The sequence below is a fragment of the Mustela putorius genome, unplaced genomic scaffold, assembly GCF_011764305.1.
Source record: "Mustela putorius furo isolate JIRA1106 unplaced genomic scaffold, ASM1176430v1.1 tig00000095_pilon_pilon_pilon, whole genome shotgun sequence".
Classification (NCBI taxonomy): domain Eukaryota; kingdom Metazoa; phylum Chordata; class Mammalia; order Carnivora; family Mustelidae; genus Mustela; species Mustela putorius.
The window spans coordinates 19,730,464-19,742,643 of NW_025421280.1; the positions used below are offsets into that span (position 1 = coordinate 19,730,464).

A 12,180-nucleotide genomic window follows, 5' to 3' on the forward strand; every position below is an offset into this window, starting at 1 on the left:
AAAAATTTTTTTAATAATTATTAATAAGAAGATAAAATACCTTGGGATAAATTTAACAAGGTATGTGCCCCACCTGTATAATGAAAGTTTTTAACTGCTCCTCTTAATGCATTTTTTTAAAGATTTTTTTTTATTCATTTGTCAGAGGGAAAGAGAGCATAAGGAAAGGGAGGGGCAGGCAGAGGAAGAGGAAAAAGGCTCTCCACTGAGCAAAGGGCTGGATGTGGGACTTGATCCCAGAACTCTAGGATCATGACTGGGGCTCAAGGCAGATGTATAATGGACTTAGCCACCCGGGTGTGCCACTCTTGATGCATTTAAAAAGGAATGCTTGAACAAACTGAAAAGCATACTATGTACTTGAATAAGAAGTCAGAACATCATAGAGATTTCATTCTCTCTAAGTTACTCTTTAACGTGATCCTATGAGATGTACCAATAGGAATTTTCTTGTGAAGAAGTTGGGACTTAAGCTGATTTTTAAAATAGTGTCAGGGACAGACAACAAAAAGAAATTAAAGGCATCCAAATCGGCAAAAAAGAAGTCAAACTATTACTCTTCACAGATGATATGATACTATATGTGGAAAACCCAAATGTTCCTAGGAATATCGCCAATGGCAAAAATGAACTATTGGGACCTCATCAAGAGCAAAAGCTTTTGCACAGCAAAGGAAACAGTCAACAAAACCAAAAGACAACTGACAGAATGGGAGAAGATACTTGCAAACAACATATCAGATAAAGGGCTAGTATCCAAAATCTATAAAGAGCTTAGCAAACTCAACACCCAAAGAACAAATCATCCAATCAGGAAATGGGCAGAGGACATGAACAGACATTTCTGCAAAGAAGGCATCCAGATGGCCAACAGACACATGAAAAAATGCTCCACATCACTCAGCATCAGGGAAATACAAATCAAAACCACAGTGAGATACCAGTCAGAATGGCTAAAATTAACAAGTCAGGAAACCACAGATGCTGGCGAGGATGTGGAGAAAGGGGAACCCTCCTACACTGTTGGTGGGAATGCAAGCTGGTGCAACCACTCTGGAAAACAGGATGGATGTTCCTCAAAAAGTTGAAAATAGGGACGCTTGGGTAGCTCAGTGGGTTAAGCCTCTGCCTTCGGCTCAGGTCATGATCTCAGGGTCCTGGGATCGAGCCCCACATCAGTCTCTCTGCTCAGCAGGGAGCCTGCTTCCCTCTCTCTCTCTCTGCCTGCCTCTCTGTCTACTTGGGATCTCTCTGTCAAATAAATAAATAAAATCTTAAAAAAAAAAAAAAGTTGAAAATAGAGCTACCCTATGACCTAGCAATTGTGCCACTGAGTATTTACCCCAGAGAGAACAAATATAGTGATCTGAAGGGGCACGTGCACCCCAGTGTTTATAGTAGCAATGTGCACAATAACTGTACTATGGAAAGAGCCTAGATGTCCACTGACAGATGAATGGATAAAGAAGATGTGATACACACACACACACGAATATTATGCAGCCATAATATAATGTATAATAATACATTATACATTAATAAAAAATAAATTAAAAAAAGCAAATGGTTAAAATGCTTTATCTTATATTATGTATTTAACAATAAAAAATGGTAGCATGTTGTTTACAGTTTTACACCTAAATTTGGTGTATAATAACGTATCTTGAGGATCACTGCTGGTATTAACACATTGTGTTTATTGAAACCAGTTCCCTTTTGATGGATATTTAGGTTGTTTCAATTTTTTGCTCTCCTACTGAAACAGAACAATGCTGATATAAGCAATTTAAGACATCTATCACTTTGTGTATGTGTGAGTCTATCTGAGGTATAAATTTCTAGAAGTATAAAAGCTGGGTCAAGGGTATGTACACTTTAATTTTTATTATAGGTATCCTCAAATTATCTTCCATAGAGGTTGTGTTCATTCATGAATCCACAACAAAGTAGACAAATGCCACTTCCCTATGTTCCTGTCAGCCAGTAACATTGGAATCTCTGACAATTTTCTAGGTAATTAAAAAAAAGAAAAGAACATGTGGGTACTTTTTTTTTTTTTAAAGATTTTATTTATATATTTGACAGAGAGAGATCACAAGTAGGCAGAGAGGCAGGCAGAGAGAGAGAGAGGAGGAAGCAGGCTCCCTGCTGAGAAGAGAGCCCGATGTGGGGCTTGATCCCAGGACCCTGAGATCATGACCTGAGCCGAAGACAGCGGCTTAACCCACTGAGCCACCCAGGCGCCCACATGTGGGTACTTTTAACTTGTATCTCTCTAATGGTTGAGGTCAGGCATATTTTCATTTAAGAGCCACTAGTAGGGGGCACCTGGGTGGCTCAGTGGGTTAAGCCGCTGCCTTTGGCTCGGGTCATGATCTCAGAGTCCTGGGATCAAGCCCCGCATCGGGCTCTCTGCTCAGCAGGGAGCCTGCTTCCTCCTCTCTCTCTGCCTGCCTCTCTGCCTACTTGTGATCTCTCTCTGTCAAATAAATAAATAAAATCTTTAAAAAAAAAAAAAAAGAACCACTATTAACTACTGTCTGCTTATCCTTTGCCTATTTTTGTTTGATATCAAGCTTTTTTAACTGCTTTATAGAGGCTCTTCATATATGAAATGTGATCTATGATATACATTTCAAATATTTTCCCAAAGTTATCATTTATCTTTGCTTCTGCCAGTTTGGGTTATGCACACATTTTCAACTTTTACAGCTGAATGTATCTGTCTTTTCCTGTATGGATTCTAGGTTTTATGTCAAAGGTTATAAAAATTTCTTTCCCATCATTTCTTTTGGTATCTTTGCAGATTCATTTTGATTGTTTAAATCTATAATTTATCTGGGAATTTATTCTGAAATTGATGTGAGGGAGGAATACAATCTTGTTTCTTTCCAAATGTCTACGCTGTTTCCAAATACCACTTAGAGAAAAATCCATCTTTTCCCACTTATCTATGATGCCACTTTTATCATGTTAGTTTATCCTTGGGTCTACAGCTAAACTTTCTATTCTATTCAAATAATCTGTTTACTGATATATTATATAAGTAATTTAATCATTTTTAAAATTACTTGATTTAAAGTAAGCTCCATGCCCAATGTGAGGCCTGAACTCATGACCCTAAGGTCAAGAATCCCATACTCTACCGACTGAGCCAGCTAGGCACCCCAAATAACTTTAGTTATTATTAAGTTATAATGTTTTAATAGCTGGTAAGGACAGACCCTTACCCCTAACATGCTTTTCAGAATTTTCCCGATTTTTGTTTCTCTCTGATACTATTTTAAAAAATTTTTTTATTTTTTTTATAAACATATAATGTATTTTTAGCCCCAGGGGTACAGGTCTGTGAATCGCCAGGTTTACACACTTCACTGCACTCACCACTGCACATCCCCCCAATGTCCATAACCCCACACCCCTCTCCCAACCCCCTCCCCCCAGCCACCCTCAGTTTGTTCTGCAAGATTAATAGTCTCTTATGGTTTGTCTCCCTCCTGATCCCATCTTGTTTCATTTATTCTTTTCCTACCCCCCAAACCCCCCATGTTGCATCTCCACTTCCTCCTATCAGGGAGATCATATGACAGTTGTCTTTCTCTGATTGACTTATTTCGCTAAGCATAATATCCTCTAATTCCATCCACATCCTCGCAAATGGCAAGATTTCATTTCTTTTGATGGCTGCATAGTATTCCATTGTGTGTGTGTGTGTGTGTGTGTGTGTGTGTACCACTTCTTCTTTATCCATTCATCTGTTGATGGACATCTAGGTTCTTTCCATAGTTTGGCTATTGTGGACATTGCTGCTATAAACATTCGGGTGCACGTGCCCCTTCAGATCACTATATTTGTTATCTCTGAGGTAAATACTCAGTGGCACAATTGCTAGGTCATAGGGTAGCTCTATTTTCAACTTTTTGAGGAACGTCCATCCTGTTTTCCAGAGTGGTTGCACCAGCTTGCATTCCCACCAACAGTGTAGGAGGGTTCCCCTTTCTCCACATCCTCACCAGCATCTGTCGTTTCCTGACTTGTTAATTTTAGCCATTCTGACTGGTGTGAGGTGGTATCTCACTGTGGTTTTGATTTGTATTTCCCTGATGCTGAGTGATGTGGAGCATTTTTTCATGTGTCTGTCGGCCATCTGGATGTCTTCTTTGCAGAAATGTCTGTTCATGTCTTCTGCCCATTTCCTGACTGGATTATTTGTTTGTTTTTTTTAACTGGGTGTTGAGTTTGTTAAGTTCTTTATAGATTTTTTGATACTAGCCCTTTATCTGATATGTCATTTGCAAATATCTTCTCCTCTTCTGTCAGTTGTCTTTTGGTTTTGTTGGCTGTTTCCTTTGCTGTGCAAAAGCTTTGTCTATTGATGAGGCCCCAATAGTTTATTTTTGCTCGTTTCCCTTGCCTTTGGTGATGTATCCAGGAAGAAGTTGCTATGGCTGAGGTCAAAAAGGTTGCTGCCTGTGTTCTTCTCAAGGATGTTGATAGATTCCTGTCTCACAATTAGTTCTTTCATCCATTTTGAGTCTATTCTTGTGTGTGGTGAAAGGAAATGGTCCAGTTTCATTCTTCTGCGTGTGGTTGTCCAATTTTCACAACACCATTTGTTGAAGAGACTGTCTTTTTTCCATTGGACATTCTTTCCTGCTTTGTTTAAGATTAGTTGATCAGAGAGTTGAAGGTCCATTTCTGGGCTCTCTGTTCTGTTCCACTGATCTTTGTGTCCGTTTTTGTGTAAGTACCGTACTGTCTTGATGATGATAGCTTTGTAATAGAGCTTTAAGTCTGGAATTGTGATGCCTCCAGCTTGGTTTTTCTTTTTCAACATTCCTCTGGCTATTTGGTCTCTTTTCTGATTCCATACAAATTTTAGGATTATTTATTCCATTTCTGTGAAAAAAGTTGATGCTATTTTGATACGGATTACATTAAATGTGTAGATTGCTCTAGGTAGCGTACACATTTTCACAGTATTTTTTTCTTTCAATCCATGAGCATGGAACGTTTTTCCATTTCTTTGTTTCTTCCTCAATTTCTTTCATGAGTATTCTATTGTTTTCTGAGTACAGATTCTTTGCCTCTTTGGTTAGATTTATTCCTAGGTATCTTATGGTTTTGGGTGCAGTTGTAAATGGATCAACTTCTTAATTTCTCTTTCTTCTGTCTTGCTGCTGGTGTATAGAAATGCAACTAATTTCTGTGCATTGATTTTGCATCCTGACACTTTACTGAATTCCTGATTCCTAGCAGTTTTGGAGTGGAGTCTTTTGGGTTTTCCACGTAAAGTATCCATCTTATCATTTGCAGAGACTGAGAGTTTGACTTGTTCTTTGCTGATTCAGATGCCTTTTTTTTGTTGTTGTTGTCTGGTTGCTGAGGCTAGGACTTCTATTATTGTGTTGAATAGCAGTGGTGATAGTGGACATCCCTGTCGTGTTCCTGACCTTAGGGGTAAAGGTCAGGAACCTTTTACCATTGAGAATGATATTCAGTGTGTGTTTTTCATAGGTGGCTTTTATGATATTGAGGTATTTCCCTCTATCCCTACACTGTGAAGAGTTTTGATCAAGAAAGGATGCTGTACTTTGTCAGATGCTTTTTCTGCATCTGTTGAGAGGATCACATAGTTCTTATTCTTTCTTTGATTAACATACTGTCTCACATTGATTGATATGTGGATGTTAAACCAATCTTGCAGCCCTGGAATAAATCCCGCTTGGTCATGGTGAATAATCCTTTTAATGTACTGTTGGATCCTATTGGCTAGTATTTTGGTGAGAATTTTTGCATCCATGCTCATCTGGGATATTGGTCTGTAATTTTCCTTTTTGATGGGGTTTTTGTCTGGTTTTGGGATCAAGGTAAGGCTGGCCTCATAGAATGAGTTTGGATGTTTTCCTTCCATTTCTGTTTTTTGGAACAGTTTCAGGAGAATAAGTGTTAATTCTTCTTCAAATGTTTAGTAGAATTCCTCTGGGAATCCGTCTGGCCCTGGGCTCTTGTTTGTTGGGAGATTTTTGATTACTGCTTCAATTTCCTTTCTGGTTATGGGTGTGTTCAGGTTTTCTGTTTCTTTCTGATTCAGTTTTGGTAGTTTATAGTCTCTAGGAATGCATCCTTTTCTTCCAGATTGTCTAATTTATTGGCATATAGTTGCTCATAATATGTTCTTATAATTGTATTTCTTTGGTATTGGTTGTAATATCTCCTCTTTCTTTTTCTTTTTTTTTAATTTTTTCCTTTTTTTTTCTTTAAGATTTTATTTATTTGACAGAGAGAGAGATCACAAGTAAGCAGAGAGGCAGGCAGAGAGAGAAGGGGAAGCAGGTTCCCTGCTGAGCAGAGAGCCTGATGTGGGGCTCAATCCCAGGACCCTGAGATCATGACCTGAGCAGAAGGCAGAGGCTTAACCCATTGAGCCACCCAGGCGCCCCAGTTTTTCCCTTTTTAAAAAAAGATTTTGTTCATTTATTTGAGAGAGAGATCACGAGTGAGAGAGCAAAAGCAGAAGGAGCCAGCAGAGGGAGAGGGAGAAGCAGATTCCCCATTGAGTAAGGAGTTCAATGTGGGACTCCATCCCAGAACCCCTGGGATCATGACTTGAACCCAATGCAGACGCTTAACCAACTGAGTCTCCCAGGTGCTCTTGTGATTTCCCCTCTTTCATTCATGATTTTATTTATTTGGGTTCTTTCTCTTTTCTTTTTGGTAAGTCTGACTAGGGGTTTATTAGTCTTATTAATTCTTTCAGAGAACCAGCTCCTAGTTTCATTGATCTGTTCTGCTGTTCTTTTGGTTTGTATGTGACTGATTTCTTCTCTGATCTGTATTATTTCTCTTCTCCTGGGTTTAGGCTTTATTTGCCATTCTTTCTCCGACTCTTTTAAGTGTAGGGTTAGGCTATGTATTTGAGACCTTTCTTGTTTCTTGGAAAAGGCTTGTACTACTATATACTTTCCTCTAAGGACCACTTTTGCTGTGTCCCAAAGATTTTGAAGAGTTGTGTTTTTGTTTTCATTTGTTTCCAGGAGTTTTTTAAATTCTTTTTTAATTTCCTGGTTGACCCATTCCTTCTGTAGTAGGATGCTCGTTGGCCTCCATGTATTTGAGTTCTTACCAATTTTCCTCTTGTGATTGTGTTCAAGTTTCAAAGCACTGTGGTTGGAAAATTCAGGGAATGATCCCAGTCTTTTGGCACTGGTTGAGACCTGATTCGTGACGCGGATATGATCTATTCCGGAGAATGTTCTGTATACACTAGAGAAGAATATGTATTCTGTTGCTTTAGGATGGAATGTTCTGAATATGTCTGTGAAGTCCATCTGGGTCCAGTGTGTCATTTGAAGCCCTTAGATCCTTGTTGATCCTTTGCTTAGATGATCTGTCCATTTCAGTGAGAGGAGTGTTAAAGTCCTCTACTATTATATTACTGTCAATCTGTTTCTTTGATTTTGTTATTAATTGGCTTATATAATTGGCTGCTCCCATGTTGGGGGCATAAATATTAACAATTGTTAGATCTTATTGTTGGATAGACCCTTTAAGTATGATATAGTGTCCCTCCCCATCTCTTATTATAGTCTTTGGTTTAACATCTAATTTGTTTGATCTAAGGATCATCACCCCAGCTTTCTTTGGATGTCTGTCGGCATGATAAATGGTTTCCACACCCCACTTTAAATATGGAGGTATCTGTGAGTCTAAAATGAGTCTCTTGCAGACAGCATATCAATGGGTCTAATATTTTTATCTGACCTGATACCCTTTGTCTTTTGATTGAAGCACTTAGACCCTTTATATTCAGGGTAATGAAAGATATGAATTTAGTGCCACTGTATTGCCTAAAGATGACTGTTAACTGTATATTTTTGCTCTTCCTTTCTAGTCTATATTACTTTTAGGCTCTCTTTTTGTTTAGAGGACCCCTTTCAATATTTCTAGTAAGGCTGGTTTGGTTATTGCAAATTCTTTTAGTTTCCGTTTGTCCTGGAAGCTTTTAAACTCTCCTTCTCTTTTCAATAACAGCTAGCTGGATGTAGTATTCTTAGCTGCATATTTTTCTCATTTAGTGCTCTGAATATATTACGTCAGCCCTTTCTGGCCTGCCAGGTCTCTTTGGGATAGGTCTACTGCTAATATAATGTTTCTACTATTGTAGGTTATAGACCTCTTCTCCTGAGCTACTTTCAGGCTTTTCTCTTTGTCTCTGACATTTGTAATTGTTACTGTTAGATGTCAGGGTGTTGACCTATTTTTATTGATTTTGAGGGGGGATCTCTGTGCCTCCTGGATATTGATGCCCATTTCCTTCCCCAAATTAGGGAAGTTCTCTGGTATAATTTATCCCAATATATCTTCTCCCCCCACTCTCTTTTTTCTTCTTTTGGTATCCCAGTTATTCTAATACTGTTTCATCTTACAGTATCCCTTATCTCTTGAATTCTCCCCTGGTGATCCAGTAGTTTATCTCTTTTTCTCAGCTTCTTTATTCTCCATCATTTGGTCTCCTATATTACTAATTTTCTCTTATGCCTCATTTACCCTAGCAGTTAGACCCTCCATATTTGATTGCATGTATGTCATCAATTGCCTTTTTTACTTCGACTTGGTTAGATTTTATTTCTCCATAAAGGGATTCTCTGTCGTCTCTATCGTCTATGCTTTTTTCAAGCTCAGCTAGTATCTTTTATAATTGTCATTCTGAACTCTAGTTCTGATAACTTACTAATGTCCATGTTGATAGGTCCCTGGCAGTTGGTACCACTTCTTGTTCTTTCTTTTTGAGGTGTGAGTTTTGTTTAGTCATTTTTTCCTGACTACCTGAATGAGATAACAAAATGCTGAATTGGTAACAACAACCCCAGAAAAATACATGCTAAACAAATCAGAAGAGACCTGAAACCCTGGGGGGTAGAAAAAAGAGTATGATCAGGCTGGTGAATAGAACAGAGCCACACACTAGATTCTGTGTGTATTTTGGTCTGTTAGAAGAAACTGCCTCCCAATATTTAAAGAAAAAAAAAACTGGTTATAATATACATGTGTGTGTGTGTGTGCACGCGCGCACACATGTGTATATGTATATATGTATATACATACACGCACACACACACAAATAAGGGTAAATCCAGTGTAGGGATGGAATATGACTGTAAAAATGAAAATTTAAAAAGATTTTTTAAAAGGAATTGATAGAAAGTTGGTTGAGAAAAGAAAGAAAAATTGAAAAAAATACATGATCAGGCAGGTGAGTAGAACAAAGCTATGTACAAGATTTAGGGTATATTTTGGTCTGTTAGAAGAAACTGCATCCCAAACTTTTAAAGAAAGAAAAACTTACATATTTACAAAGAATAAGGTTAAATACAATGAAGAGGTAGAATATGACTATAAAAATGAAAATTAAAGATTTTTAGAAAGGAATTGATAAGAAGTTGGTTGGAAAAGGAAAGAAGAAAAATTTTTTAAAAAGAGAGAAAGAAAAAAATAAAATTTTAAAAATTAACTTTGGAAGATTAAAGAATCATGGGGAAAAAGGCCATGAATTCTATGTGTTGTATTCCCCTATCTCTGGAGTTCCACAGTTCTCTTTGATCGGTGAACTTGGTCTTGGCTGGATGTTCTTTTTGATCTCCTGGGGGAGGGGTCTATTGCAGTGATTCCCAAATGTCTTTGCTGGAGGTGGAATTGCACCACCCTTGCCAGGAGCCAGGCTAAGTAATCTGCTCAGGTTTGCTCTGGGAGCTTTTGTTCCCTGAACGCTTTCTGTACAGCTTTGGAGGACGGGAACGAAAATGGCAGCCTCCCAATCTCCAGCCTGAAGAAGCCAAGAGCTCAGGGCCCCATTCTTCAGTGCGCCCTCAGAGAAGAGCAGTCAACCCCTCCCGTCTCCCTGGTCTCCGGCAGCACTCCCAGACTAAGCGTTTCTATCTCTGGCACACGGCACTGTTTGGAGTCTCCAAACCCAGCAAATTCCTGCTCTGTACTTCTGCACCGCTCCTCCAGGAGGAGGAAGGAGGTGGGTCTCCCTGGATCTGCCACTTGTGGAGTCCCTGCTCAAAGAGCAGTGGTCCAACTGTGCCTTGGATCACAGTTTAAGGTAACCCCGAGCTGAGAGCCCATTGCTTGGCTCCATCTCTGCCGCCAGCTTCCCTGCTCTGATACCTGGTAGCTTTGCCACAGACACCCCCGATCTTCCTGTGACTGCGCAGGACCTGAGACCACACTGTTCCAGCGAGGGCTCTACCCCAACCTGGCCACTGGGAGTGACATCCCTCAGTGGAGCAGACTTATGAAAGTTCTGATTTTATGCTCCGCAACTCTCTCACTTGCTGAGAGCCAGCTGACAGAGGCTCCCCCTCACCTCGCGCCGTAGTCTCTCTTTCCTTTTATCACCTCAGATTCACTTGTCACGTCCTGCCTCCCAGAGAGCGGTGACTTTTCTGTTCATAGAGTTGCTGCTCTTCTATTTCCTGTTGAGTTTGTAGGTGTTTGGAATGCTTTGGTAACTGTCTAGTTGAATTCCTGGGGCCAGATGAAATTTAGATCTCCTACTCCTCCACTATCTTGCTAGACCTTGAATTTTAACGATTTTTAAGTGTACAGTTCAGTGATTCTAAGTCTCTTGACGATATTATGCAACCATCACCACTGTTCAATTCTAGAATTTTTATCTTTCAGACAGAAACTTCTGTGCCCAGCAAGCAGTAACTACCCATTTCTCCCAGCTCCTGGTAATACCTGTTCCGCTTTCTGTCTCTATGAATTTTGCCTATTCTAGGTAGCTCATGTAAGTGAAATCATGTGATAGTTGTCCTTTTGTGTCTGGCTTATTTCACCTTAGCATTATCTTCTCAAGGTTCATCCAGGGTATAGCATGTATCAGAATTTTATTCCCTTTTAAAGCTAAGTAATATTGCATTATATGTATATATAACATTTTGTTCATTCATCTGTTGATGGCCATTTGGGTGGTTTTCACCTTTTGACTGTTGTGAGTAATGCTGCTGTGAACATTGGTATACAAGTGTCTAATTGAGTTGTTATTTTCAGCTTTTTGGATATTTACCTAGAGATATAATTTCTAGATTATATAGCAATCTGTTTAATTTTTTTTTTAAGATTTTATTTATTTATTTGACAGAGATCACAAGTAGGCAGATAGGCAGGCAGAGAGGGGGGAGGAAGCAGGCTCCTTCCTGAGCAGAGAGCCCAATGCAGGGCTCCATCCCAGGACCCTGGGATCAAGACCTGAGCCAAAGGCAGAGGCTTTAACCCACTGAGCCACCCAGGCGCCCCTCTGTTTAACTTTTCGAGAAACTGCCAAGCTGTTTTCCATAGCAATTACACTATTTTACATTCCCACCAGCAATGTACAAAGGTTCCAATTTCTCCACATCTTTGTCCACACTTACTATTTTTCTGTTTTGTTTTTGTTTTTGTTTAAGATTTATTTATTTATTTATTTGACAGAGAGAGAGACAGTGAGAGGGAATACAAGCTGGGAGAGTGAGAGGGAGAGGGAGAAGCAGGCCTCTATTGAGCAGGGAGCCCAATGTGGGGCTTGATCCTAGGACCCTGGGATCATGACCTGAGCCAAAGGCAGACGCCTAGCAACAGAGCCACCCAGGTGCCCCATTTCTGGTTTATTTTTGTAATGTAATAGCCATTCTAATGCGTATCAACTGGTATCACATTGTAGTTTCAATTTGCATTTCCCTAATGATTAATGATGTTGAGCTTTTTTTGATGTGCATATTGTCCGTTTGTATATCTTCTTTGGGGAAATGTCTATTCAGATCCTTTGCCTGTTTTATAATTGGGTTGTTTGGTTATTGTTGAGCTATAGGAGTTCTTTGTATGTTCTGGATGCCAGACGTTTTTACCAGAAATATGATTTACACATACTTCTTCTGTGGGTTGCCATTTCACTTTCTTGAGCGTGGGCTTTGAAGCACAGTTTTTCATTTTGATGAAGTCCAGTTTATTTGAGTGCTTACATTTTGGATGTCACATCTGTGAAACCATTGCTTAATAGAACGTCATAACGATTCATACCTATGTTTTCTTCTAAGGGTTTTATAGTTACAGCTCTTACATTTGGGTCTTTGATCCATTTTGAGTTACATTTTTGTATATGGTATGAAGTAGGAGTCCAACTCCATTCTTTTG

The 12,180-nt window shown here is 39.3% G+C and overlaps 1 protein-coding gene across 16 annotated transcripts in view; it reads left to right on the forward strand.

The window, feature by feature from the left end:
- PBRM1 (polybromo 1) overlaps window positions 1–12,180 on the forward strand; it is a 127,583-nt gene that overhangs the window by 98,142 nt on the left and 17,261 nt on the right. The gene's annotated exons all lie outside the window — the stretch shown is intronic.